The sequence below is a fragment of the Aedes aegypti genome, chromosome 2 (genome assembly GCF_002204515.2).
Source record: "Aedes aegypti strain LVP_AGWG chromosome 2, AaegL5.0 Primary Assembly, whole genome shotgun sequence".
Taxonomy (NCBI): domain Eukaryota; kingdom Metazoa; phylum Arthropoda; class Insecta; order Diptera; family Culicidae; genus Aedes; species Aedes aegypti.
Window position 1 is genome coordinate 293211478 of NC_035108.1, and position 25119 is coordinate 293236596.

General features: G+C 36.7%; 1 non-coding gene across 1 annotated transcript; it reads right to left on the reverse strand.

Annotated features, from left to right (window-relative positions):
* Positions 1 to 13579: 13579 nt before the first annotated feature.
* On the reverse strand, positions 13580 to 13651 carry Trnat-agu. The gene has a single exon. It is a non-coding gene; the product is annotated as a tRNA-Thr (tRNA).
* Positions 13652 to 25119: the final 11468 nt, after the last annotated feature.

The following is a 25119-nucleotide window of genomic DNA, read 5'->3' on the forward strand; positions in this document are numbered from 1 at the left end:
AAGCATAAACTTTGCAATTAGACAATAAAAATACGTGTTTCTTACTTGGTAAATTGGTTGGTGTTCATACAGACTGGACCAAGTGTTTTTTTAAGTTTTCAGGAAAACGTACCTGAGCATTCCAAATGATAAAATATTTGCATTTTATGCTGTAATGATGGAACTTAACTATATTAAGATACATCTGTATCGAAACGGCATTGGAAAAATCAGAACTAATGGAGTTCTTTAGAACGCCAACATATCATCTAGTCCGGTCTGTCTGAACACCGATCAATTGGTATTTTATGGAAATAATTACTCGTTTATTCTCTTTTTCATGGTGCTTTTCTATTTTATCAATTAGGCTTGATAGTGAGAAAAATGGCATTCTTTTTCATTGAAATTTAGTGGTTTTTATCAAATTCTACGTACATTTCGGGAATCCCGGGATTCCCGGGATGTAAGAACTAATATCCCGGGAAACGGGAAATCCCGAAATTTGTCAAATCCTGGGATTTTTTGGCCCGGGATGTCCTGGGATGGACACTCTAATTGTAATATACCCAAAAATATCAGTGAAAATATAAAATTTTTATGACTTTTTTTCGTACGATCAGGCATATTTTGCTATAATTAAAGGTAATATGTGAATTTCAAGCAATTTGCAGGGGATAGGCAAAATAATTGAGATAGGCAAAATTTTGCCCAAATTCAAATAGTTATAACTTTTTAAAAAAGGGATGAAATCTAATGCATCTGGAAACATTTCGATTTGGTCTAGTTTTAGGAATTCACTTGGCCATGCATATTGGCCACCGGGTACCAGAGATGGTCCGGATGTTTCGAGATCATGTCCAAATAACATTTTTTCTATCGCTTGTAATTTTGTGCGGTGGGACGTTCTATAGATGTTAACATTTTTCCAAGAAATTAAATACAATTGAAGATTGAATGCAGGTGGACGCAAAAAAAAATCTTTGGAAATCTTCCGAGGTATGACCATTTCCGTATAACTTGTTCCAAAAAATATGATTAGTCACGTTTGTATTTCAAATCATGTATAAATCAACCGGAACTGTATCCATGTGAGCATCAAATTTTAAGATAATGCTTCCAGGAAAATTTTTAGAACCATTAGATGCTCTGCTCAGTCTATAGTAGATTCCAGGTGCCCTGGGGGAAGTGGCCAAATAGGAACGTGTGCGGTACCATATCAATATGAATATCATTTTTTTTTATTTTTGAAGGTGATGCTTTCGAATGCACCTTAAGAACCAGTTGGCTGTCATAACCACTCTATAGTAGGTCCGAGGTTCCCCCGGTGGATGTAGTCAATTTCAAACATGTCCGTAGTAATATCAATGTAGAATATGCCCAAATGGATATAGTTCCGGTTGATATTGGACATTGTTGACATGATTGGATACACAAACATGACTGATCATATTTACCGGCACAAGTTTTGCGGAAATGGTCATATCTCGGAAGATTTCCAACAAATCTTATTGCGTCCACCTGCATTCAATCTTTAATTTGATCTAGTTTCTTGGAAAAATGTTAACATCTATAGAACGTCACACCGCACAAAATTACAAGCGACAGAAAAAATGTGATTTGGACATGGTCAAGCGAATTCCTAAAACTAGACCAAGTTTTTCATCGAATGCTTCCTGATGCATTCGATTTGACCCCTTTTCCAAAAAGTTATAAGCATTTAAATTTGGGCAAAATTTTGCCTATCCCCTGTAATATAGGGTGTCCCAGAAAGTATGGGCACGGCTTTGATAACGAATATCACAATAGTTTTCCAAACAATTTTTTTTTTATATTTTTGTATTTTTCCTTGGGGTATTCCAAATGATGTTTGTGAAAATTTTGTTTGATAAAATAACCTTTTAGATTAAAATGTTTGACATTAGAAAATCTATGCTTATCTAGCCAGCACAGATTCTACTTTTGAGTTTTATTGGAACTTAACTAATAATAAATGTTTTTATCGAAATCCTTCGATGTGGTGAGTTCAAGTACATTGTATCAAAGATGTTCCACAAGAATTTTTAAGAATGATTAATTTCTAAAAAATGACTAATTTTTCTCTCCACATAAGACAAATTCACAAAATCATATATTTTCAGGTATTTTCAATGTACATGTTTCAAAAATTCATTTCGTATTTACTTATGCTAAATATCTATATTTTTGGATAGGCAACACAAATGTTTGAATGGATACACTTGGTTTGACCCTTTTAAAAATCGACCACAGCTGAAATCGGATTGTTAGTTTCTATTCAAATTTCTTATACTTAAGTTTATGATTTACAATAAAATAGGCTATAGTCTGATCATTTATCGTATCAGCAATGATGAATATATTTTTCAGATTTTTATTGTTCGTACTTTATGGCCAAGCACCATTTTTTTTTACAGCAAAGTCGCTCAGATATAACGCGATTTGTGCAGACCTGATAAGAGGAGCTTCCAGAAATATTACACCATATACAAACAGGTAGCGGAAAAATTACTCAAAATTCAAAATCTGCTTTTAATAGATGCGAGAATAATATGTGTGGAAATCAGATTTTTATCTGCACTAGTTTCAAAATGGCAGTATGATAAAGTCGTGCCCTGCTTATTCGAACTTTTGTCCAACTATGGGCTAAAAATGGTTTCTCAGCTAGTTTCCAAATATTCATGCAAAGAGCATCCTTATGTTAGTGCTAGAAACGCCCATACATAATAATATCAAATTAGGTTTTATTTTTATTTCGTTCCATGCAATGAAAGTACAACCGAAAATTACATTTTTTCACGTCTATCATCAAATAGCCATAACTTTTCAAAATTTCAATCGATTTTTACGATATTTGGAGTGAATACTTTAATAGCATTTGAACCACCATGAAATTAATAAAATTTGTTTTAAATTGAACTGAAAATCAAAGAAAGAAACTCTTGCCCCACTCGAACTTTTGCCCTAATTTACTCTACGCAATGTAACCACCGTTCTAGTTGACCATTTAGGCAATCGCTTTGTCAACCGTGAAAAGAAATTTCTATCTATCTTCTATATAAATAAAAATGGAATTATGTTTGTATGTCACGAAATGGCTCACGAACGGGGCAACGAACGGAATTTGGATGATTCTTTCTCCAGATTGTTCGTCAAGGGTTCCGACGTGTTTGTGTGTATAAAAGTTCCAGGATGTTCACCGGGAAAGTAGGAAAAACGGAACTGAACGGAACTGTCATTTTGTATGGGATGATTCATAGTGGTTTTCAACCGCCTACTTGATGGCAAGACGAAGTTTGTCGGGACCACTAGTATATAAATAAAAATGGAATAAGGTTTGTAAGTCACGAATGGCTTGAGAACGGGTTATCAGATTTTGTAAACTCTTTCAGGGTTATGTTTCTGAAGTGTTTGTGTACATAAACAAGCTCAAGTTATTGAACGAGAAAAACAAAAAGCGGTTATGAGCGGGACCGTCATTTTGTATGGGGCATTTCATGACGTTCTTCAACAGCCTACTTGATAGCAAGACAAAGTTTGCCGGGACCACTAGTACTAAATAAAAAAAGTATAATTCTTCCATTATAAATCTCACCTTCCGCAGCGCCCACCTTTGCGAGAGAGTTCATCTTCTCATTGCCATAAATTAAGCAATTTAAGGGAACCCGTACAGTGTAAACGTCAGCTCTCTTTTTACACCGAAGTTAACTGAAAACACCAAAGCCAGTGGATCCATTGATAGGGTACTGTTTGTTTTGAAAACAGTATTTCACACTTCTTATTTGCTTCTTGATTCTTAACATGCTTGCTAAATTCTTGACAATTCAATATTTATGGTAATATAGAATGAATAAATTTAAAAAATACCACATTAAACGTTTTTCCAAAGAAATTTCCTAATATTTGAAAGAAATTCGATCATTTCTTACGAAATGAATAGATTGCAATAATGAAATAAGTTTAGGGTATACAGTTAACTCTTCCTAACTGAGAAGGTAGGCTTACTCGATATTCCGTATCTCGATATCCAGTTAGAGAACCATAGTAAAAGTTGGTTTTCATGGCTAACTCAAAATCCCTTGGAACGCAGTTGCACTGCTTTTGTGTTCTGTAACTCGATACCTCCCTAACTCGATGGTACCTTCAATATCGAGTAAGGGAGAGATGACTGTATATTTTTAGCATTCTCACAAACTTCAAGGTTATTTTGAGGTATTTGATATGCTCCAGAAGTAATACTTTAAGAATTTCTTTTATTCTTTTTAAAAGATGAGCCAGCCTCGAGCTGCAAGGGATTCATTCAGGGATTGCAAAATATTCATAAAGAGATGTCTACACAAATCTTCCAAAGATTTTCTCGACACTTTTTCGGGAGTTTCTTACAAAATTTCTTTCAGAGTAGTGTTTGATCTTTCGACCTTGACGCTTGCTCCTGCGGGGGCGGGCGATGAGGGCAAGATCTCGGGTCGCGCGCCTATTTTCTCTGAGTGCTTTTATATTGCCGAGCAAACGAGTAGAGCTGACAGTGGATTGTTGCTGCTCAGTCAAGGATGACGGATCAATTGGTGAGCTCTTTTCATGCTACCACAGATAACAGATGTTTATGCTAGAACAAAAATTTCCTGAAACCCTGTGTAAATATTCAAATTGAAACTCCTTGCAATCACTAGCGCCGCCACACAACAAATTGCGTGAATCAGTGGTGAATATCAGTATCTTGAAATATTTCATATTCACCACTGACATCGTCATAGAAACTTAGCGATGACAGCTCCACCACGATGTTGCTACTTGTGTTACCATTCAAACTGACCGTTAATTGTCTTACACAATTTTACAATCGGACATCAACGTCTGTTATCTGTGATGCTACTATTTCTAATCTATAAAATTTGTATGACTGTACATTTATCGTAAATATGATTTATCAACAAACTATGAAAGGTTCGTTACCGTTAGTTTCGACATAAACTCTGATTCATGAATTATTATTAAAAAATTTACCTGAAATTTGACCTTTTTTTTGTAATTAAAAAAAAACTCTGAATGGTTCGACACTACAAGTGTAGACTTGCGAAAGGTTCACTCTATTCAACAAACTTTGGATAGTTCGTCACTGTAAGTGTCGGCATAGTTTTCCTCTACATAGAAATTGTTCATATCAAACGAAAATATTATATTTACATACAAGCATGTTTATATCTCACAAATAATTATTTATTTATGGTCAAATCGCTTATCAAAGTGAATCTTGTGACCCAACGATCCTCCCCATTAACAAACATTCCTCCCAGTAATCTTTGTGGAGATGCACGGTCTCCATATAGCAACGGTTACACACTAACATTCCTTCCCCCAATCCCACCTGACTGCAAGGACGTAGCCGGCGCCGTTATTGACCCTGTATAAATAGAGGCGCTGAATTATGCACACTGAAGAAGATTATGGCCAATCCCAGCCAAACTTCTACTTGATTCTTTGTGCATTTTCACTGACTTCGGTTAATCACGGAATAGCAACCATTGATATGTGTAGTCAGTCTAAGCAAAGCTAAGCTAAGCTAAGTTTCTTACAAAATTTCTATCAAAATAACTACAAATTGTGAAGATTTGTTTAAAAATATCCCTTCCTATAATGTGCGGAAACAAAGAAAAAAATATTTTGAACAATTTCCTAAGGATTCCTTAGATAAATTGTTAACTAAATCACTTTAAAAAAACCTGAATGAAGCACTGAATGAGTTTTCTACAAAATTGTCTGAAGAATAATATCATTCAAGGAATTTATGGTTGAAATATGACGAATTCCTTAGGATTAGTAATAGAGGAATTCCTAAGGAAATTGCTGAACGATTCCTGAAAAAAGAACCGCATTACAGACAATTTTCCCCATTTAACGCTTAGTTGAAAACTCTATAAGGAACTTAAATCTGGATTTCTTTATTGCCTCAAATTTCTGTATAATTTTTCTTGAAAAACTTTTAATAATGTCCTTAAGTAAATTGCAGGGGAAATTCTTTCAATAAATTTCTGGACAAACCTGTTGAAAAATTGAAGTGATCAAACATGTTCAATACGGGAGACAAATGTAAATTTTTGAAAATTATTATGAAAAGATTCATTCCTTTTTTATTTTTAAAATGAATAAAAGAAATAATTTTCAAGGAAAAGGATTTTATTATTATGGTATTTGTTTGTATGTAGTTTTAAACTTATCTCAATGACTGTTTTTCACATTTGCTCAAATATTCATATTTTTAGTGAGATTTCCATAATCTGTAGTGAAAGAGTTAATATTGCACAGAAAAAATATTAAAATTAGTTTAATATTTAGATTTGAATCATGTGACCATTTCGAACCAGAATTTTCATGGACTTCAAATCAGAAGTTTGTAAGCTTTTCAAATCAATTTTAGAGAACATTCATTGTATTTCAAACTGGATGCTTATAAGATTCTGTACTGAATATAATAAAAAAAAGATAATAAATCTAGAAGGGTTCTGAGCTGTATCCGGTGAGTTAGATTGCTTAAACAATCCAATTTGTTTGTGGGCAAAATCTTTGCAGGAATTGAAAAAATACTTTGAGAACAGAATCATGAGAAGTTTACTTAAAATGCGATGAGAACATCCTAAACCATTAAATGAGCTTAAAATATTATAAATGCAGTTCCGTATCTTGTAAGAATTTTGACAAGACTCCGGCTGGAATATATTGTGAAATTCTACCCGTGAATACTGTGAAAATTCTGATTTTTACCAAAATAATGTTAGAATTCCGACTATAGGTAAATTTGAACAACTTTGTCGAAAAAGCCATCTTTCTAAGTGGTCAGGATCCTGAGACATCCGCAAAACAAAAGATTCATGCTCATTAGTACCGCCTGGTGGCAAAATCTTGAAACTCTTGGCTAGAATAATGATGGTTTTTGAGCTACTAAACAACATTGCCCAAGACGCCATTTTTCTTAGTGGTCAGGATCCTGAGATATTCGCAAAACAAGAGTTCCATGATCACTAGCGCCGCCTAGTGGTAGAATTCCATATCTGCTCAGGAAGTCCTGAAAGAATTCAATCAAGTTTTCAATTCTGGAAGATTTCTAGAAGAACAATTTGTAGCATGGTCACTTTTTTGTAAATATTATTTAAAGATTTATTCAATATAAATATAGATGTACATAAATTGTTATATAATTATATTGTTTTTTCATGTTCTTCAATGTTAATTTATTATTCGTGTTAATTTATTTTTCATTTAATCATATATTATTTCAATGTCAAAATTAACAAATTCAATAGTTCACTTAAATATATGCGATATTCAATATCACAGTTCAAAATGAAATGCACTTTTCCAAAACCGCATACAAAACTTGCATACAAGTCGCCTTCTACCAATACTATATCAAATAAAAGTCCCGGTCGCCTTACACACTACACCACGAAACACGAATAAGCCTAAGGTTCAAACGCAGACAGACGTTCAAGTTAGACTCAGCCACTTGTGTAAAAACATGGCCGCCACAAATCGCCGCCACAAGTGGCGATAAGCTAACAGATGGCGTTAGTGGCGTATGCGTCCCGCCACCATCCTGATCACATTTCGTTGACAGCATGACACACAACCGCTCCCACAGTCCACGTGCTCAACGCTAAAAACTATGCACCTTTTTTTCGCGCTGGGTGGGTGATGTTCCCTTTTGGTTCTAATTTCTCATGTAAAAGTTAATTAAATTCATTGTAATTTTTACCACAAGTTGGCATTTAATTTACTCACAGATTCATGCTAGTATAACACCCTTGAATGATCGTAACTCATGTAAAATAAATTGGCGTGAAAATATCACAATTGTGTGAATCATTTTTAAAGTGATTGTTTTGATATTTTTGTTCAGTGGGTGGTGGGCTGGGTGGTAAGCGAGAAGATGAATCCACGTGCTTTTACGAACTGTCACTGTACTGCAGCAATTTGCTCCCTAGGTGACACCACGGTAGAATTTACACAGGAATTTTGAATACATTTTTTCCTGCTTAAACGTCTGTCTGCGGTTCAAAGTTCAAGCCCGATCGTTAACGATCGTTATAAATAGATCGGAGTCCAAAAATAGACGGAACGATACAGATCATTCAGATGGAATGGTAGCGAAAGAGATAGCGCTTCAATCGGTTCTCATTCGTAGTTGATGAGGATCGTCGTTTGAAAAGGTCGTGAAATTACTTGCGTGATTTTACGTACTTCCGTCCACGAAGATGTAAAATCACACCTTATCTGAGGACTTTCAGAATCTCTACTCGTCCATTTTGACCTGGACCGTGGAAGAGGCGAGAGTGCGTGAATAATCGTTAAGTGTCGCGGTGTGTTTAATTGGGTAATAGTTTAAAAAATGTGAGAAGTCTTTTAGATTAAAATTAATGTTACTTTTGTTCCTTTCGTTAGAGTAGAAAAGTCAATAACCTAAATCAGGAGGTTAAGTGCGGTCATTTAGTTTCGTGTGTGCGTTTGTGAATAAAAAAGGTAATTGTGTTTTTTTGTTGTGTGGAGAAATCTTTGCTAAATGCGTCGAACAGCCGTTCGACGGCGTTTTATCCAGAATTTAAATCTAGCGATCAACGGCCCAAGCTCGGCACACCGCATCTACTCGCTAAACGCTGCTCTCGACCCCACGCTTCAGCGTTCAAAAGTCCCGGTTTGAGGGGAAAGCCGGAAGGGAACAAACCGTTCCGACAGAGCGGCCATCACCAATTTCTATTAGCGTGGACAGGCCACGTGTGAAGCCCGGCGATCCCCACCGTCGTAAACTGCGTCATCCGTCACCGACGCATGTGATTTCCGGCGTGCGACACTTCATCATTTGGAAATCCAAAAAGTCGCAGTTCGTTGCTGTATTTGGGGTGGTAGTCGCAATACCACCATCATCGATATGCTAAATCTGGACTTCTACTTTGCCGTCGCATTCTTCGTCCGGCACTTCTGCTTTGCCAGCCCATTGAACGACCGTCGCTTCTGCTTTGCCGTCGGCATTCATCACAGCAAAAAGGGTCCGTGAGTATAAGCCAAACCAAACTAACCATGCGCATGCGTTAAACCTCCACACAACTAACCGAGCTCGGAAAGAAGAAGATGATCGATAAACATCTATAGAAGTAGATTAGAAAATCCGCACACACATTAGGGAAAGTAGGAAGAAGAAGTAGAAGAGGAAAGGAACACACGAATATGAATAAAACCTAGGTTATCAAATTTGAATAAAGTGCTAAATGTTTTTGCTTGTTAGAGATTCTTTAGGTTGGGAACCTCTATTGTCCCCAACCGGGCTTTGTCCTGGGCCTCAGGGTCGTTTCAAATTCGCTCCAAGAGGAAATTGGGGATCTGGGCGGAATAACTTCCCTTAAAAAGCTCCAACGTAGTCCTACGTCAAAATTTAATATTCTAAGGGTACAAAATGGGAGGAAATTCAGGGGCTAGCTATCAATATTCAAATATCCAATTAGATTATATAATTCATTTTAATTAGCGTGCATTTTGTATTACAAAAATAAAGGTAAATTGGAATGGAAAAAGGAATGTCTTGTTACATTACCACATCTTCTGGAAGGGGGGGGGGCGTCTATTGTCGCGTTCGGATCTCAGCACCATCCCCCGCAGTGTTGTCTTCGTTCCATCGTGTACCGGGATCTTCAGTTGGTAGGTCGTATTAACCTCGGCCGGGTCAATCTTATTCACGCGGTCGCGTACTCGCAGGGCAACCGGACTAGATAGCGCTCCGGACCAACCACCGGGGAATCGCCTTTGGTTCCATGGCACAGGGGTTCCACAATGGTTCACTCGAACTAACACAACCCCGTCGGAAGAACTTGATCCTGTTGAGTGGCGCACGGATTTTTCCACAGAAAGCTTTCGAGTTTCCACTTTAACACTAGCCGACCGGGCCAAGAATAGTCAAAATGGCACACCGGGGCTTTATCTTTCACTGTGGGAGGAAAAACAGAAGCGGGAATAAAACGCGCACTACTTGACGAGATGAAATTTGTTCACCTATTAGAGACCGTTTGTCTGTTGACAAACGGTTTTATTTGATCGCTGCTGTCGAATCGCTACCAACGTCATGACAGTTGTCGCTGGTAGCGGTGGTGTGTAGTAGTAGACGAATGGGAATAGGGATGGTAGTAGAATGGGAATTAGCCATTTTATGAGACGTTTCGAATCATATGGTTTCCGTTTGTTTACCAGCTTTGAAAGTTTCTGGCGGGCCGATGTATTTACGTTTCTTCTAGCGTTACATTTGGAAGGAGCTTATTCAACAATGGCGCTGGTGGCAATGAAACAAAGTTTTTAATTTTCGCATGTAAAATTGAAATCAGCAAGCAGGGAAGGTATTTTTCATTTACAGGTAACATAATACATGTAAGCCAGGTAGAAACATGCGCTGAAAGAGACGGGGACGTCATCGCCAACAAAAATGTGACCAGCGCCATTCAGATATCATGCTAGTTTTTTGAACAACAACAATGAGCGGCCCGCCGGAAAACGTCAATCGAACGTCTCGTAAAATGGCTTATAGGGATGGGGATGTTCATGTTGGGATTATTTCGATGTTTTTTTTTTGTATAATTTTTTTTTTTAATTTCATTTTATTTCAGGTATAAGTATTTCAATTTCAAATATTTCAAATGTTAATTCATATTATTTGTAAGCAGCCGTAATTTAAAAAATAATAATAATAGTAATAAGGGTAGTAATAAGAAAAATAATAATGATAATAGGGGTAATAATTAGAATAATAAGAATAATAATAATAATGTACAAAAAAAACTATTTACAGGGAATATTTACAAAAAGACAAATGTAACCATTTTGAGAGGTTACATGCTGTTCTCAACTAAATTATGTATTTTTGTAATATGTTAAAGCTTTCCCTGTAACAGTTTTTGGTCTTCGAGATTTCTCACGTTTAGCGTCGTTCTTCCTGTTTCTTTTTCTGTTTTTTTGTACGCCAGGGTAGACTGCCTGGGAAATCAGTCTCTCCACTCACGTGTCTGAAGCGGACAGGGAAATTTGAATTAGTGAGTTCTTCCAGTGATGATACGCGTGAGTGGTGTCTTTTTGTGTTGGTAGAACGACGGTCAGCATCAACTATTTTTTCAGAATCACTTAAGGCGACCTCTACAACTGAGAAATCTCGATCCACTATACCTTTTGAGTTTTCTGTATCGTTTCCTAAATTGCTATTTGGACTCTTATAAAACAAACCCACCCTGAGGTTGGGTTTCTTGCCGGGCAAACATAACTCGACAGACGGTTCTCTTCGGAGGTGGCGCTAAAGCCGTCTGTTTTTTGAGCCAGGGAACGAAACAGGAGACGGAAAACCTTTAGCCGTATTTTACGTGCTACAAATTAAAAGAATATTTAGAGGAGTCTCTAGACATTCTGGAAACAATTCTCAGAGGTATTCCTAGGCATTTTTTTCATGAATCCTAGCTTGCATTTAACTAAAAATTTGAATGATATATAATATAATCATCAAAAGAGATATTTTTGAAAGTATTCTTTATGAAGCTCATGGACTTATTCTTGGTAAAATCCTAAATTAATTATCAGGATTGGATTGGAAATAAATTTCTTGATTTCTTTTTTTTTTGGCTGAAAATTTCTTCATGATTTCCAACAGTAATTTTTGGAGGAGTCGATGGAGAAATTTCTCGTGAATTGTTTGGACAAATTAGTTAAAAATTTTCAGAGCAATTGTGAGCTTCGAAAAAAAAATGTTGCATGTTTTATATTTTTAAAACAAGTACTGGCACCCGCCGCTCGAGACTATATACTGTATTTTGGTTTTCCAAAGATTTGAGTATGTTTAAATAAATGTTTAAAGTGATTTGTTGATTTTGCTGATATGGGTTAATATTGATCACCCATGTAAACATCGTTCGGTAATATTGAAAATGTCGTTACTTACTTAAATCATGGCTTCTGATGCCGAATATGAAGACCTCTTACAAGTCATTTACTTTTTGAGTTATTTCAAAAACAAAAACACTTTGAATTGCGGGATACGCCTAAAGGTAGGCAATTTCCTAAGGAAATTCTGCATTCTTAATAGTAGTTCGCTAATGTTGATTAATTGAATGAACTTATAAAAGATTTGACAACGGAATCGATTTCGGAGATGTCAATTTTAGTAAGAATCGCATTTTCCTTGTTCATACCATATGCAAAACTCATGTGAGACATGAATCTTTGGTAGTGTCACCAATAATGTTAAAAATCATTGATTCAAAAAGTTGACAATTTTACGCATGAACTAAACGCAAAAAACTTTATATTTATTAGCTCATGAATGTAAGAAAAGGAGGCACTATTCATGCTTTCCAATTGTTCCATCAATAAATTATGATTCGGACTTTTTACGAAAAGGATTATACCGATCAATGTTACCCCGCTGATCAAAGTTACCCCGGATTACGGTACTTGTTTCTACAAACAAAAAACAATCGTGATCGTAATAAGGAAGTGTGTCTACTTCGTTTTGACATTTTTTTGTCAGGCTAAAGCCAAGCTTGGGCGATGCAAAAAAAATCATTTGATGATTTCATTGAAGCATTAAAATTTGAAGGAATGTGTCAGGTATCAAGATTAACAATTCCTCTATAGAATTCTCATACCAATCAATCCGATTCACTTTTCATTTATGCATCCAGTTAATCCAGTTCGATGGGGTCTGGGTCAGGTCTTCCATCTGGTGGCACGAGAAGGTGCACCAGCCAATATGTCCAGTAGGTATGCCTTTCCAGTTTTTGCCGCGGTAACCATAAATAAGATCAATGCCAATGTTACTTCACATGGCATCATACTTCCCCGTTCAACAACTACATCTGATTGGCTTCGCCCATTTTTATTCACTGCTTGTTATAATGGAAGGCTCCCACTTTGCGCACTTGGTCGAGTGCTTGTAGAGCAACTTTTCTTAACATTCAAAGGCGTTTTAGAACCATCAACGCTCGGCTGGTATAAACCGGCCAAAGACGGGTTACTCTGCCTCAATGTTGCCAGGAAACAGTAAACTCGGTAGAAGCCTATCTACGGAGACTGGTCTATCAGTTCTGGTTGCATATCGGTTTCGCTACCGCATTTATTGCTTACGGTGCTCCATTATATTAACCCCTTTACCGTCAGCATCATATTATTTTACCACAATAATATTTAAACGATTTTTTTTTTGTTTTTAAGTATTCTTGTTTAATTTTTTAAAACATTTTTTTTTCAAATCTCTTCTATTTTTAGAATATGTTGTTCCATGGAAGATCGACGCGTAACCATAGCCAAGTGAATATATCTGGCTACAATATTTTTCTCATATTCGAGAATCTGTCATTAAAAAATGAAACAAATTGGTGCATTCGTTTAATTATTTGGTATCACTCTGGCCGTATAAAGATCTTGAAATTTTCAAAAAACATTATCTTGTAAATTGACACTTATATTGAGCTGTTCGGTAATCCAATCCGCATGGTTATTAAATTAATTAACTCATTACGCGTGGTAAAGATGGACAAATTATGGGTGAAATTATGAAAAAAAAATCCACGTGCTCGGCTGGGATTTGAACCCAGGACTCTTGTATACTAGACGAGCGCTTTACCAACTAAGCTACCGAGCCACTTGGTACCCCTTTCCGGGGTCCGCGTGGTCTGTAGGGATTTGAATTCTAAACTTGTAACCAACTCAGTTATTGGGTCACCAAGTGGTTCGGTAGCTTAGTTGGTAAAGCGCTCGTCTAGCATACAAGAGTCCTGGGTTCAAATCCCAGCCGAGCACGTGGATTTTTTTCATAATTTCACCCATAATTTGTCCATCTTTACCACGCGTAATGAGTTGATTAATTTCATTATTTTGTGTTTTTCAGTTTTATTGGAGACAACTCAACAGATATTTGTGACATTTTGAGATGAGCTTCTCAATGCCAGACATTACATTATAGGTGAAATTATGAAAAAAATCCACGTGCTCGGCTGGGATTTGAACCCAGGACTCTTGTATGCTAGACGAGCGCTTTACCAACTAAGCTACCGAGCCACTTGGTACCCCTTTCCGGGGTCCGCGTGGTCTGTAGGGATTTGAATTCTAAACTTGTAACCAACTCAGTTATTGGGTCACCAAGTGGTTCGGTAGCTTAGTTGGTAAAGCGCTCGTCTAGCATACAAGAGTCCTGGGTTCAAATCCCTGCCGAGCACGTGGATTTTTTTCATAATTTCACCCATAATTTGTCCATCTTTACCACGCGTAATGAGTTGATTAATTTCATTATTTTGTGTTTTTCAGTTTTATTGGAGACAACTCAACAGATATTTGTGACATTTTGAGATGAGCTTCTCAATGCCAGACATTACAGAGCCCATATTTTATTTTTTTATAAATAGATTTAAAAAATGGCGTTCAAAGAAATGTTATATGGAGAACATCGAGTCCCTAAGAAATTTCGGAATATCTTTAAGGCTAAGTAGCCCGTCATTCGTTTTGGCAACAATAATGACTTTTCAGCTTGCATTTCAAAGTAATAAAACTCAGTCTTGATAGTTTATATTGACTTGAAAAAGTATCACTGTACGCGCTAACATGCATTAAGTACGCTCATACTTTTTCAGCTAAGTGAGTGAAAAACAAACTGATTTTCTTTGATTCGAAATCGTAAGATGAATTAACAACAATCATCAACGACGCGTACAAATTTCAATGACGGCCTACTTCGCCTTAAAACAAAGTGACCAATGATCAATATCGAAATAAACTCCGAAAATAAAAGGGAATTTCGAGACTTGCGAAAAAGTGGTGTGAAATAGATATCTCAATTTGAACAGTTTTTTGTGTTAAAAAATTATGCTGTCGGTAGAGGGGTTAATGTATATATAGATATTATTCACCGGTCGGTCATAGAACTAGCCAATAAACAGATTCGTGTAAATATCGGTTCACAGAATAGGAGTCCAGCGAATCGGAAGAAAGACCCAATAAAAAATGGAAATAGCTTGCCAACTGTCAACGGGCAGAATGTGCTCAATGCGGCACAAGACACACTTAATCGCCGATCGTAAAGATAAATCTAATTTGCACTGCGTATTTCATGCTTTTTTATTGTGTTTGTTTTGCCCCAGAACGACTTCATTGGCCCCTTAGGAACGTATGGAGTACGGGGTGTGTAGAGATATCATAATCATAAAATGTTCACGATTGGTTCAATGATAGTAGTTGATTTGAGGAGGCAGATCTGTTGAAAATCCTAATAGAAACAAATTTATGACTGTCATCGACAGCTATCAAATAGCTCGTAAATCATGGAAAAAATTTATGATCAAACTTGTTATCTATATCTGGTTGTTTTATTTTTGTTGTATATAATATTACCTAAATGTATTTGTTTATTACACGTTTATTTTGTCTCTCCAGTTGTAGTCAAAGTTTGATACAGTATAATGCACAAACCTAGCACAAGTTTAGTAAGTACCTCGTGAACGTGGCAAGATCTGAACCAATTGGGAGCTAATGCCAGAATAAAAAAAGAAGAGCACATATATTCGCCTAAAAACGATGCAGTGTGTAAAAAGTAAGTAAAACTGATGCAACCTTTGCTCAGGAGAATATTTACTAGCACCAGTTCTTCTTGAAGAAGAAAGCCATTAGTGATAGTAAATTTTGAAGAATCAACTGCTTCGTTACGAATATAAATTTTAGGTCTGATTTTCCAAATGTTGGTCCCAGAATTTACTTTCATAAGCTAATTGCCTTATGATAAACAACTAGAAAAATTCTCGAAGTCTACCAAAAAATCAGGCTTCTATTTTTAATTTCATTCTGTAGTCCGATATTTCAGCAAAATTTGCTCAGTTCAACTATTTTTTAACATTGAGTGTCCATCCAGGGACATCCCGGGACAACAAAGCCCGGGATTTAACAAATTCCGGGATTTCCCGTTTCCCGGGATTTTATTTCTGACATCCTGAGAATCCCGGGATTCCCGAAATGTACGTAGAATTTAATGAAAACCATTAAATTTCAATGAAAAACAATGACATTTTTCCTCACTATCAACCTTATTTGATAAAGTAGGAAAGCATAATGAAAAAGAGAATAAACGAGTAATCATTTTAATTAAAAGATCAATTTACCAAGTAAGAAACACATCTAGTTATTTGTCTAGTTGCAAAGTTTTAATGCTTTTCTTTTCAACATTTGTCGTTTTTAGAATCCTTTGCTGAGATAACAAATTTGAAAGTACACCTAATCTGCCGTAAATCGCAAGTCAGTACCATCAGCACTATCAGGCATTGAGAAAATTGACTGAGAAGTTTTGAATCTCGTTTTCCATACAAATATTCAAAAAATTCCAGGATTTTAGAACATATTTTGATCTTAATAAAACTTTCATAATTTGCTTTTCACTCCGTTACCTTTCCAAGAAAAATATATAGCTGACCAAATAATGTTAGAGATTCTTTAGGTTGGGAACCTCTGTTGTTCCCAACCGGGCTTTTGTCCTGGGCCTCAGGGTCGTTTTGCGGGCTCCAAGAGGAAATTGGGAAATGGGCGGAACGACTTCCCTTATAAAAGATTACTTGGCGTAGTCCTACGTCGGAAAACACCGTGGTCAAAGTGGACCGAACAGCGAAGAGTGAGAAATAAGGGCTTAGCGATTCAATAATGAAAAAAAAGGTAGCTAGAATTACATTTTAGACGTTCGATTTATAATTTCATTATTTTAAATTTCACAAAAAGTGATAGGAAGGGATTTTGATTGGATTACACACCTTTTACTGTTGATTGGTGGCTGAAGTCGGCGCTGGAAAGCGCAGGGATCGGGCTCCTCCTTCCATCGAGTCTATCCTTGAGATGAAGACGAACATCATCCGATCAATCGTGGTACTTCCTCAAAACTGGGCACCCCTTGGAATGGCGAAGAGGGATCTGCTGGCACGCCGGCTTCGTTCGGAGAACTCCGATGGGAGGGATCTTGTTGTGCAGGGGCAACTTGGACGTCACACACCCTGATGGCTTCCGTCGCTCACACCGATGGGACCCACGGACCACTTATGGCCCACTGGAGACTTGTCGCACTTCACTTCCCCGGCTTGTTACGGTGAAACCGGTGCTTCTTCGTGGCCTTCACTTTCCCCGGCTGGCAATGTCGGAATCGGTGCTTCTTCGTGGCCTTCACTTTTTCCGGCGAGTAACGGTGGAACCGGTGCTTTATCGCGGCAAACACCACCGACGGAGTCACGGCAACTTTCCACGCGGCGCAACTGGCACTACAATGGCCGATTTAGGTCCGACTTTTGGTTCACTATGGGGAGAAATCAGAGCGGTTAAAAACGCGCACCACTTTCGGTAATGAAAACTGTTCACCTTCTAGAGGCAGATCCATCGGTGACAAACAGTTTTATCTCGTAGCCGTCTTCGTCATCGTCATCGTAGTCGTGTCCCGAGCGTCCACCAACACAATGACGCGGACGGTTTTGCTGAACTCAAGCGTGTCCTAGAATAAGGGCGTAAGTCGCATGATCGATTTCTCTTCGTCGATCCTCTCTTCTGTGAATGAAGGTGACAAGAAGCGGGGTTGTCAGCATTTTTTCACCTCAGGACGCAAGATTGCATCGCTTCCTAGCGTCCTGCAGTGAAAAATTGCTAACAAACCCGCTTCTTGCCATCTTTATTTACAGAAGAGAGGTTCGATGAAGAGAAATCGATCATGCGACTTACGCCCTTATTCTAGCACACGCTTGAACTGTGGCTGTGTGGCTGGATGTGACAGCCGTTACGGGAGGTGGGGAATAGGGATGTTCAAGGGAAATGGGAATTGGAAAATCGGTGTTGTTTTTATTAATTCAAATTCTTGTTTTCTTTTAAGTTCTCAAATTCACTTTCTTACTTATTCTTGCTACCTTAATAATAATAGTAAAAATGATAATAATAATAATAATAATAAAAAAATAGTAATACCAATAATAATAATAGCAATGATAATAATCAAAAGAAAACTATTTACAAGGAATATTTACAATAAAAAAACAAATGTAACCTTTTTGGGAGGTTACAATAACGATTCATATTTGTGTTACACGATGCGAAAATTTGCAGTGGGACTGACATGAGTTTACTTTCCATTATGGGACAATTCGACTTGGTGTTTTTTTTTCTAATTTTACTGAACAAAAAGTGATTTCTCGTTAACGCAGCTGAAGGATAATTAGAAGATATAATGAAAACTGATATCATCTCAATTTTGACCAAAATGTAGATAGGACTGACTTGCGATTCACGCAGTAAACTTCAGTCATTGATTTTCAGTAATTAACTTTTAGCATGATCTACAATACCTTCAATGGTCTTTAACCGTTTCTTTTGTTCTAAAGCTTTAATGACTTTTAAAATTTTAAGGGACGAATGACCTTCGGGTTAAAGACCCTCTCAAACAACAACAACAACTTTTCAAATGTTTGCAGTTAATAAGACAAGTTTGAAGCAAATTGCTTTAAAATTATGGCTTAAGTATTCATCATATAAGTGTTATAGAGAATTTGGAAAAATCCATAGCAAACCCGTAATTAGTCAAGCTAAGTTTTGTTTTTTGTTAGGTTACTTCATTAGAATAAGAAAGTCTTATCTGAAATGTGATTCGCTATAATTAACATAATATTTTGAGAAGTTCCATAATCTGTTTATTTCATTAAAAAAGGTTTTTTTTTTTAAATTTGTGCTTCTATTTCAACCGAACTGCTACTTTTATTGAAAATTTGATAAATCCCGGGATTTCCCGGGACAAGCATAGATGTTTGTCCCGAATCACGGGACGAGCAAAATGGTCGGGAAATAGACACTCTAAACAATTGATAATCTTGCGTTTGGAACTGGTTCGATGCAAAAACCAGCTCACGTGAAATTTATTTCAAACTTATTTTTATCCGGTATTATGGTGTGGATGTCGAAGAAAATAATGCAATCATACTATAACTATGTTAAACCACAAATTTAAAGTCCAAATTCCTCGAAAAGCAGTTGTAGAAGTGATACACCCATACGATTCGAAGCAAACATCTATTTTTGGTTTTTTTTCTTTTCTCAATAATATATGAACATATGCGGGTATCCGGTACCTGGGCGCAACAGTCAAATTATCTAGCTGTCAACAGTCAGGTGTCAGACGATAGTTACAAAATATCATAAAAATTATCGGAATCAGTAGTAGTGAAACATTTATTCTAATTACTTTAAAATTAAGTAGAATTATTATCAATTAAATTTGAAAGAGTCGATGGTCAAAAAAGTCTAAATTAAGCGTGACCTTAGGGAAGGTGTACTGGTATTCGCCACCCCGGATTATATTCCGTTTTACGGCACATATCGTTACCAATCGTTTAGTGTTCGTCAAATTGCTTTAAGATGGCACGGGCAAATTCTTAGAAACATCAAAATTTGCTCAAAAAATAATAGAAAAAAATCTTGCTTTGCCATGGTTCTCCTGCTCCTGATTCGTCTCCCTCCATACAAGGTTTTTTTTATCAATTGCTAATTGTATAAGGTTAATACAAACTATATTCATATTTTTAGGACACCTATCGTCACTGGGACATGATCAGAATCATCATCAGCATGAGTAACTAATTGGCTTCAAAGATGACTAGAGTCGGTTAAGACCAAATCAATTGTTGATGGATTTTTAGAAGACGAATAACGTGTAGGGCTATTGCATTGAGAAATATACTGAAGAGCACTCATCAAATAAAATTCTGCCGTTGGAATTACTTTGAGAATTATTCCATGACCGATGTTTGGCATTAAAGTCACCAATGACAAAAAAATTGACTTATTGCGAGTCAATTTTTGCAAGTCAGTTTGGAGCAAAATAACTTGCTGTCTAGAGCATTGAAAAAAAAAACAAATAGGCAGCATGAAAGTATATTTACCAAGTTGTGTTTCAACAGAAACACCTAAAGTTTCAAAAAAATTAGTTTCAAGTGACGAAAACAGTTGATGTTTAAGGCTAAGTAGCCCGTCATTCGTTTTGGCAAAAATGATGACTTTTCAGCTTGCATTTCAAAGTGATAAAACTCAGTCTTGATAGTTTATATTGACTTAAAAAAGTATCAGTGTACGCGCTAACAAGCATAAAGTAAGCTGATACTTTTTCATCTGTGTCAGTGCAAAACCAACTGATTTTCTTTGAGTCGAAATCGTGAGATGAATTAGCAACAATCATCAACGATCCATACAAATTTCAATGACGGCCTACTTCGCCTTAATACGCCTATGAATGATGATTGCCACTCCCCCACATGCCCCATCAAGTCGATCATTAGGATAAACAAAAAAGTTAGGATCTTTTTTTTAGTTTGGATCAAGGTTTTAAATATGTTTCAGTAATAACTGCTATATGCACGTTATTAGCTGTAAGAAAATTAAACAGCTCGTCCTCTTTACCATTCAAAGAACGAGCATTTCAATTTAAAATATTCTAATTATTATTCATTGGATCCATTTGAAAAACGTAATCCAACAACAATTTGATTTGTAAATTTTACACCAACTTGGACTGCTTCAGTCATGGCTTTGAACATTGCATCAATCATTAGATTCAGTTGTTCAGTTAGACAATTGAAATCAGAGGCAGACATATCACTTGAAGTAGGTACATTATCTGAAGATTTTTTGTTAGAATTTTCGGTAGACGTTGAGGCGGAGTACAAGTTTCCTGAGGCGGCAGGGTTTTTTTCCATTTGATTTGCAAAAATTAGAACGGGTACTCGTAGTACGAATATGGGAGGAGTTCAAATTACCTGCTACGATATCGGCAAAGGATTTTCCTTGGGTAGATACATTCGAAATTGAAAGATACGAGCGGCTACCCGTCGGATTAAAATTTGTGATTGAGAATGATTATAATCTTCCTGATGGGTATGATTCTTCATTAAGCTATCGTTAACTGAAAAATTAGCATTGTTTGAAACTCTACCAGGGAAATTCCGGAAACGACCGTTATCGTAACGAACATTACTCCCGCAATTTGCGCATAAGAATTTATCGGTATCTTCCATCACAGGACAGACGTCCTTAGCGTGAGAAGAACCTCCGCAAATCATGCATTTAGCATCCATGCGACAATTTTTTGTACCATGACCCCACTTTTGGCACCGACAGCACTGAGTGGGGTTCTGGTAATTTCCTCCAGGTTTCTGGAAATGTTCCCATGCCACACGGACATCGAACATAAGTCTAGCTTTTTCTAGAGCTTAAGTATTATTTAGATCTTTTTTGTTAAAGTGAACTAAATAATATTCTTGAGAAAGCCCTTTTCGAACAATGCCAGATTGGATTCTCTTTTTCATAATTCATTTATTCCATTTTTGATCTCTTCAGGTGACTTATAGTCACTTGAGAGACCGTTCAAGACGACCTTGAACAAACGTTCAGTTTTGTTGTCATAAGTAAAAATATGTGCTCCTTCTCTCTGTTTGAGAAGAAGTTCGCGATCTTTAAGGTGCAAGAAAAAATGGCTCAAAAGTCAGAACTGAAAAAGCAGTTTTCTCCTTTTAAAACAATAAATTGATAAAAATAAGAACACACAGCCTTTTTATTTGGGAAATAAAAGAGCTGTGTGTTTTTATTATCTTCGATTTGTCTATTTAAAGAGAGAAAACTGCTTTTTCAGTTTTGACTTTTGCACCATTTTTACTTGGGCCTTAAGAGTTTCCGGCAAAACGCGAGAGTCTCCTTTCTTTGCGATTTGGAAGGAAACCTTGATTCCCCTAATATAGTTCAAGCTCTCCTGCCTAAATCCCCCAAATTCGGAACAACTGACCACGATAGGCGGCACTCTTTGCTTCCTCACTTGAATCAAAAAGCCTGTGATAGAGACTGCTTCAATTTGGTGTTCGGAAAATTTGTCTAGAGCATCGAACTGATTGCTCATTTCGATGCAATCACTAACATTATCCATTTCACCCTTGGAAGAAAGTTCGCATTCCGGAGAAACGTCCTTTCTTACATTCTTGCCACGTTTAGTGACAGTTTCACACCCCACTTTTTTGGAAGGAAGTTGTGAATTCAGAGATTCACCCTTCCTTTTATTGGTAGTCGCAACCACGTTTAGTGAATTAACGAAAAAAGACGTGACCTTCGCGTGATTTTTTCTCAAGACGGTGTCCAACAAGGATAACCACCGGTAGCTTTCGCTAATGGGTCCAACGAAAAATCGAAGGCACGGGTCCAAACAAGGATCGTAAAAGGATCAATAGTAGAAAAAAACAGTACTGAAAAGTACTGTTTTAGTAGCACTGAAAAGTACCGTTTTTAATTTTAGCACTGAAAAGTACTGATTTTGTAGCCTTGAAAAGTACTGTTTTATTGCTTTAGGTAGTTTTTAAAAAAACTTCCAAGAGCAGAGAGAATTCGTGTACGCACAGCACGAAGGTACGATGCGCACTGATCTAGTTGTTTCAGTAATGACTCTATACTGTTATTATTTATAATGTTTGAAATTATACTAACAAGGAATTACAAAATGCTAATGCAGGCTATTAACTATCATCCAGTAAACATTATACATACTCCCTTCCGGCTGACCGTCACAGTCCGTTTTTTCGACATACTGAATATGCAGCACAAATATTGCTCATACATTTAATTTCTTGATTAACGGCTCTGTTATGAAGTTTAACGACCGTAAATCTCCTGCGATGCATTAGAACGTTGTCTAGTTTTACTGCAGGGAGTGGCGCATTTAGTGGATTAATAAGGACGCCTACCTGTTTGATTATTGAAAGAACGCCTACAAGTAGACAGATCAAAAAAAGACGACTAATTCAGAGACAAAATGATATACAAACTTTGTGCAGATTTTGTAAGTTTTTTTTATTGTAAAACGACAAACATTCAGAGAAGCATATTTCTGGTACATGCTAAAATCTGTTTAAGCATCAGTTTGCAAACCATCGAAACACGTGCTTTTAAAACACAACTTTTAAAAGGACTCGTCTAATAAATATGTTACAAATGAGTAGAAACCCTGGTAGCTGCACCCAGTAGCAAAAGCTAGCGGTATCTGAAAGAGGTTTCCCACTGCTCGCTGACCACATGTAGCGGGCATTTATGTTAGCTCGATGCAAGCTTACCGAATAGAATGTAGATAAATTACACAGTTTACACAGTATCCATATCAATACTAGCAGCCATTATGGTATGCGAAGACGTGAGTAATTCATAACGATTACGATAATTAATGCAATCTGTCGTTTCGTGTAAAATATTATGTATTATTAGGTGGCATAATACGGGCTCATAAATTAAACAAGGATTCGTGAACGGAGCAAATCAGGCGTACCCATTGATTACAAGCTATTTGGAGGACCTAATGGAGTAGCAATGATCGATGACAATGATACAGTAGGGCCGGAAAATTTGTTAGAAGATCGAAAACTTGTTCTTAAGACAATGTTATATATTTGTTAAGTGAATACAGACATTTTATATATTTGTTGTATGACTTGAATGTTCTCAATGTGTTTTATGGTATTTAAATTTTTATACAGCATGAGTTCTAGATACTTCATCATTCATCAATTTACTGAAACCTTTCTCATAGTGAAAACATGTCTACTTGAAGGTTCCAAATAAAGTACTTCTTATTTGTGTGGAAATATAAAGTATTTTATGTTTTTGCAAGTATGTAGAAGTTTCATACAATCTACTACAAACGAAAAACAGGCGTTACTCAGGCAAATCAGATGTGGAAATATTATACGATATTAATTTCCTGATGTGGTCTTGATAAACACCAGTTCGTGTTATTGAATTATTTTTACAATGTATATTATAAAATCATGGTTTTTTTTTTATTATTATAATCAAACCTTCATACCATACACTTTTGAATGGTTCAGTGCGCATCGTATCTTCGTGCTGTGCGTACACGAATTCTCTCTGCTCTTGGAAGTTTTTTTTAAACTACCTAAAGCATTGAAACAGTACTTTTCAGTGCTACACAAACAGTACTTTTCTGTGCTAAAAAAAACGGTACTTTTCAGTACTATTTTTTCTACTATTGATCCCTTTATGATCCTTATTTGGACCCGTGCCTTAGATTTTTCGTTGGACCCGTTAGCGAAAGCTAGCGGTGGTAATCCTTCTTGAACACCGGCTTGGAATAAAAAAAACCTCTCGAAGGTCACGTCTTCTTTCGTTTATCCACTAAACATGTTTGCAACTACTAACAAAATGGAGGGCGAATCTCTGAATTCACAACTCCTTCCAAAAAAGTGGGATCTAAAACTGTCACTAAACGGGGCAAGAATAGAAGAAAGGACGTTTCTCCGGAATACGAACTTTCTTCCAAGGGTGAAATGGATAATTGCATCGAAATGAGCAATCAGTTCGATGCTCTAGACAATTTTTCCGAACACCAAACCGAAGCTGTCTCTAGCCCAGACTGTTTGAATCAAGTGAGGTAGCAAAGAGTGCCGCCTATCGTGATCAGTTGTTCCGAATTTGGGGGATTTATGCAGGAGAGCTTGAACTCCATTAGGGGAATCGAGATTTCCCTCCAAATGGCAAAGTAAGGAGACTGTCGCGTTTTACCGAAAACTCTTAAAGATCGCGAACTTCTTCTCAGACTTGAATAGAAGCAGCACAATTTGTTAACTATATTATTATCAAAATTTATTGGCTTTTTTCGGTGAATACAATACCTATACTCAGAGTGAAAGGGAGTAACGAAAGTAATGAAAAGACAAGATGGATAGAATCGCAAGCGAGCGACGAGAGAAATGAATCGAAGTTGAAAATTTGTTTAAACAGAGGGCCATATGTGTGAACAACACAATCGAAACGACAATTCGTTGCCTAACGTCCTGGTCTTGAACGACTAGATGTTGTAATGTTGGTCACTACTAATACTAGACAGGCTAGCCTGTTAAAACAAATTTTCAACTTCTATTCATTTCTCTCGTCGCTCGCTTGCGATTCTATCCATCTTGTCATTTCATTACTTTCGTTACTCCCTTTCACTCTGAGTATAGGTATTGTATTCACCGAAAAAAGCCAATAAATTTTCATAATAATAAAGTCATGCGGTGACTAAACCTC